This window comes from Acanthochromis polyacanthus, chromosome 19, assembly GCF_021347895.1.
Source record: "Acanthochromis polyacanthus isolate Apoly-LR-REF ecotype Palm Island chromosome 19, KAUST_Apoly_ChrSc, whole genome shotgun sequence".
NCBI classification, from domain to species: domain Eukaryota; kingdom Metazoa; phylum Chordata; class Actinopteri; family Pomacentridae; genus Acanthochromis; species Acanthochromis polyacanthus.
The window spans coordinates 12130066-12136066 of record NC_067131.1 but is presented as its reverse complement, the minus strand read 5'-3'; positions in this window follow the sequence as shown (position 1 = coordinate 12136066).

Below are 6001 nucleotides of genomic sequence, written 5' to 3'. Positions count from 1 at the left end.
ATTCTCACTGAAATCACTTGAAACTCACAAAAGTAACAATAAATAAAAATTTATTGAAAATTAAATAATCAAAAACAGCCATTACTTTAACTGAGGGGTACCAACAATTTTGTCCACGTGTGTATATCAATAATTTATCAGCAGAGTATAAATGATGACTTGAGCGTGGCGCAGGCGGGAAGGTAGTAGTAGTAGTAGTAGTAGTAGTTTATTGGGTCAGCAAGGAAAAAAGTAAAGATTGTAACAATTGTGTACTTATGATAGCATCACCATCATCATCATCGTTGTACACATACACACGTGGACAAAATTGTTGGTACCCCTCAGTTAAAGAAGGAAAAACCCACAATTCTCACTGAAATCACTTGAAACTCACAAAAGTAACAATAAATAAAAATTTATTGAAAATTAAATAATCAAAATCAGCCATCACTTTTGAATTGTTGATTAACATAATTATTTTAAAAAACAAACTAATGAAATAGGGCTGGACAAAAATGATGGTACCCATAACTTAATATTTTGTTGCACAACCTTTTGAGGCAATCACTGCAATTAAACGATTTCTGTATTTGTCAATGAGCGTTCTGCAGCTGTCAACAGGTATTTTGGCCCACTCCTCATGAGCAAACAGCTCCAGTTGTCTCAGGTTTGATGGGTGTCTTCTCCAAATGGCATGTTTCAGCTCCTTCCACATATGTTCAATGGGATTCAGATCTGAGCTCATAGAAGGCCACTTTAGAATAGTCCAACGCTTTTCTCTCAGCCATTCTTGGGTGTTTTTGGCTGTGTGTTTTGGATCGTTGTCCTGTTGGAAGACCCATGACCTGCGACTGAGACCAAGCTTTCTGACACTAGGCAGCACATTTCTCTCCAGAATGCCTTGATAGTCTTCAGATTTCATCGTACCTTGCACATTTTCAAGACACCCTGTGCCAGATGCAGCAAAGCAGCCCCAAAACATTACTGAGCCTCCTCCATGTTTCACCGTAGGGACAGTGTTCTTTTCTTCGTATGCTTGGTTTTTGAGTCTATGAACATAGAGTTGATGTGCCTTACCAAAAAGCTCCAGTTTGGTCTCATCTGTCCAAAGGACATTCTCCCAGAAGCTTTGTGGCTTGTCAACATGCATTTTTGCAAATTCCAGTCTGGCTTTTTTATGAGTTTTTTTCAGCAGTGGTGTCCTCCTTGGTCGTCTCCCATGAAGTCCATTTTGGCTCAAACAACGACGAATGGTGCGATCTGACACTGATGTACCTTGGCCTTGGAGTTCACCTTTAATTTCTTTGGAGGTTGCTCTGGGCTCTTTGGATACAATTCGAACGATCCGTCTCTTCAATTTGTCATCAATTTTCCTCTTGCGGCCACGTCCAGGGAGGTTGGCTACTGTCCCGTGGGTCTTGAACTTCTGAATAATATGAGCCACTGTTGTCACAGGAACTTCAAGCTGTTTAGAGATGGTCTTATAGCCTTTACCTTTAAGATGTTTGTCTATCATTTTTTTTTCGGATGTCCTGGGACAATTCTCTCCTTCGCTTTCTGTTGTCCATGTTCATTGTGGTACACACCTTTTCACCAAACAGCAGGGTGACTACTTGTCTCCCTTTAAATAGGCAGACTGACTGATTATGAGTTTGGAAACACCTGTGATGTCAATTAAATGACACACCTGAGTTAATCATGTCACTCTGGTCAAATAGTTTTCAATCTTTTATAGAGGTACCATCATTTTTGTCCAGGCCTGTTTCATTAGTTTGTTTTTTTAAATAATTATGTTAATCAACAATTCAAAAGTAATGGCTGTTTTTGATTATTTAATTTTCAATAAATTTTTATTTATTGTTACTTTTGTGAGTTTCAAGTGATTTCAGTGAGAATTGTGGGTTTTTCCTTCTTTAACTGAGGGGTACCAACAATTTTGTCCACGTGTGTAAATTGTCGTTGTCAATAAGATCATTGTCATCATCGTCAACATCATCAACAAGATCAACATCAACATCATCATCCAGTGACCGAAGGGTTTAGGCTGAAGTCGAAACTTATTTTGCCTAACCTTTTTCAACCAAAACGAAAAGTTTCTACATTTCGTAGAAGAAAAAAGGAAAAAAAAAAACAACAACTAATATTCACAGTTATCATTAACAAGATAAGAGGAGTCCATACAAAATAATTTTAGTTACTTTTAGTTAATTGTTCCTGGGATTGATATTTTTCAAGAGTTAATCTTTTCAACTGCTTTTTGAGTGTTTTCAAAGTCTTGCATGTTTTTATTCCCTCATCAAGTTTATTCCACTTGGTAACTCCTAGTACTGAGATACATTTACGTTTTTTATTTGTTCTTACCCTATTTTGTTTTTTTTAAAATACAAGAACCCCTAAGATTATAACAGCTTTTTCTGTGTTCAAACATATTTTGAATACAATTAGGAAGATTATTATAATATGCTTTATACATGACAGCTAATGTATTGAGATCAATAATGTCATATATTTTTAATGTTTTTAGCGCAACAAAAATGGGATTGGATGGTGCATAAAAATCAGCATGACTAACAATTCTAACTGCCTTTTTTTGAAGTAAAAATATAGGGTCAATATTGACGCTATAATAATTTCCCCATATTTCCGCTCCATAACTAAAATATGGAAGGACAAGTGAATTGTATAATAACATAAGTAAGTTTTTATTTAATACAGATTTCATTTTTCCTATTACCCCAACATTTTTTGCTAATTTTGACTTCATAATATTTATATGCTGTTTCCAGCAGAGTTTTTCATCAATTGTAATTCCCAGAAAATTACTGGCTTGCACAAGCTCGATTGTTGATTCATTGATTTTTAGATTGATGTGGTTCTTTATTGTCTTATTTCCAAAAATAATGTATTTGGTTTTACTCAGATTCATGGACAACTTATTATTGTCAAAACATTCTTTAAGGAGTGTGAGCTCATGTTCCATTGTGGCCATGAGCCTGTGCAGGTCATTACCTGAGCAATAGAGACTAGTGTCATCAGCATACAATAAGCACTTAACATTATTTAATACATCAGGCACATCATTTATGTACATATTAAACAATTTGGGCCCCAATAAAGAACCTTGCGGAACTCCATGTGTCATAAGTTGTTTTATAGAGTTAACGTTGTTATAATGTACATATTGTTCTCTATTACTGAGATAACTATTCAACCATGTGGCAGCTGTGCCCCAATACCGTATCTTTGAAGCTTTTCCATGAGTAATACATGATCGATAGTGTCGAAAGCTTTACTTATATCAATAAAAACACCTACAGTGTATTCTTTGTTGTCAATTGTGGTTTCAATGTCTTCAACAAGAGCCATGACTGCCATTAGGGTTGACCTATTAGATCGAAATCCAAATTGATGATCACTGAGAAGACAGTATTTTTCAACAAATTTATCCATCCTATTAACAAATAATTTCTCGAGGATTTTAGAGAATTGGGACAATAGGGAAATAGGTCTGTAGTTTGTGAATGAGTGTTTATCGCCATTTTTATATGTAGGGATTACTTTAGCTATTTTCATTTTTTGTGGAAAAATACCAGTGAGAAAAGATTGATTACAAATATAGGTAAATGGTTTAACTACAAAATGAATTATATCTTTTATAAATGTCATATCTATACCACAGTAATCAGTTGATTTTTTATTCTTAAATTTATTTACAATACCTATTATTTCCAATTCATCCACATCTCTTAGAAAAAGAGAGTTTAAAGTCTGTTTTTTAGTATTTCTGGTTTCTACTTGTGCATTCTTAGACTGTTTGATTTTGTCCGCTAATGAGGGTCCTACATTTGCAAAAAAATCATTAAAACCATTAGCAATGTCTTTGGAGTCTGTTAGTTCATTATTATTATTAATAAAATAATAGGGAAATTCATTTCTTTTCTTACCATTTTTGATTATACTGTTTAATATTTTCCATGTTCCTTGGACATCATTTTGATGCTGCTCTAACAACTTATGATAATATGATTTCTTGTTGATTCTAATTATATTGATTAACTTATTTTTGTATGTTTTATACCTCTGTTCAGCAGCTTTAGTTCTGTGTTTTATGTATTGTCCATAGAGATAATTTTTTTTCTTACAAGCATTCGCTATGCCTCGTGTGATCCATGGCTTTTCTGATTCGACTTTATTTTTGACAATATGTTTTTTTAATGGACAGTGTTTATCATATAGGTTAATTAGAGTAGATAAAAAAACGTCATATGCTTGGTCAGGGTGAGGGGTAGCATAGACCTCCTCCCATGTTTGAGCATGTAGGTCTGCCTGAAGGGCAGCCATGGCTTCAGGTGTTCTATGTCTAAATAGATTTTGAGTTGCAGTTTCAGAGGGGCATCAATGTTAACGTGATTCTTTTTGTGGGAGGTGGGAAATTGTTCATGACAATCTGCACTTTCGAAAATGAGATATAATATGGATAAAGCTGACAGTTTGCCCTGCAGATGGTGCTAGAGGGGAGGTTGTTGGATGACTGAAACACAAAGGATGGATCCTCAGGGGAGCATGGATCCTTGTAATATCAGTTCATTTCATGTGTTTCGAGGTATACGACTACAGCTGTGAATTCCAGCTTAACATCATGCTAATGTAAAGTTTAGCAGGCGACCAAAGTCAATCAGATTCACCTTCACCTGGTATAAATAGGCAGTAAAATGAATGGGAAGTTGGTTCTTGTTTTACTACAGGTGTTCTCTCATGAACTGAAGTGCCTTCAAGTGGATATTATGACACAAGCTGAAAGTCACATTCTAATGACCCGGGTCGTTGGGGTTTGACCGCTGGTGCTATGAATTTTTAATGAAAATCAAGCAGTTTTTTTCCTTCTTTTTTTCCCCACACTGGACCAAAGGGAACTGATGAACTGCCAGGCCAACTAACTGGGCCAGTTGACAAAGCTGCCCCCCCTCCCCAATAACAAAAGGAAGAAAAACAGGCACAGTGTCATCGTCTGAAAATTTGTCTCTGGGCCAAAAAATTTGCAGTCACGCTCTCGCGAACATGAACCAACAGGGAATCTCGGGGAAAACGATATGAGATGGCATGCACCTACACTCGTGCACATGTCTGCACGCAAACAGGTAGTGGAGTGCCATTTGCACACACATACACAGGCTATACGCTACATGCAGGGATCTTGTATGCTGAGCCAGCGCTGGCACAGAGGGACTGGCAATGCTTGGTTGACTCGCTGGCAGAGACGGAGGGATTGGCATAAGGTGATTGAATGAATCCATTGGAGTAACAATGAGAATGTGATTTTCAGGCATTATTTTTTTTTGGGGGGGGAACGCACATAATACTGTGAACCTGGTTTAACTTTTTCAACTCCAGCTGAACTAAACTCCAACTTTCCTGCTGAGTAAAATGAGCAGAACAAACGAAGGACCACATTTTGTGAAGTACAAAATAGCGTATTTTACATTTCTGTCAGGCCGCCAGCGTTTTGTGAATTCATTACTTTTTGTGTGTTTCGAGATTGATGTGCTGCCTTCAAAACAATAATTGGGCTCCCTTCGTCTCCACAAATGCCCGAGACAATAACTAGTCAATCGATGCTTTGTCACCGTCGTGCTTTATTTTTAATATGCTGCACTATACAGTTAGAAATTCTCTTTTTTTTGATGCATCTGGAGATGTTAAAAGATTTGGTATTCATTTCAAACCTGTAAATTCATGTGATCACATCACTTCCTGCGTAATGGCCGATTAAAAACAAATGGACGCAATGGAAAAACAATAATAGGTTATTTTATCATTCAAAGAAATTTCATCTGTATTTGTTAAAGGTGAGAGCAGTCCTACTGGTTCAGCAGAGTAGAGTTTTACCAACATGGCTCAATTATTTAAAACTCCTGCGGCTCACTATGCCTGCAGAGCCATAAAATCCTTGTGTGGTTGATATACTTAAAGCAGAAATTTAAAAAAATCTATGTATATCACCTTGGAAATGTATAAAAAT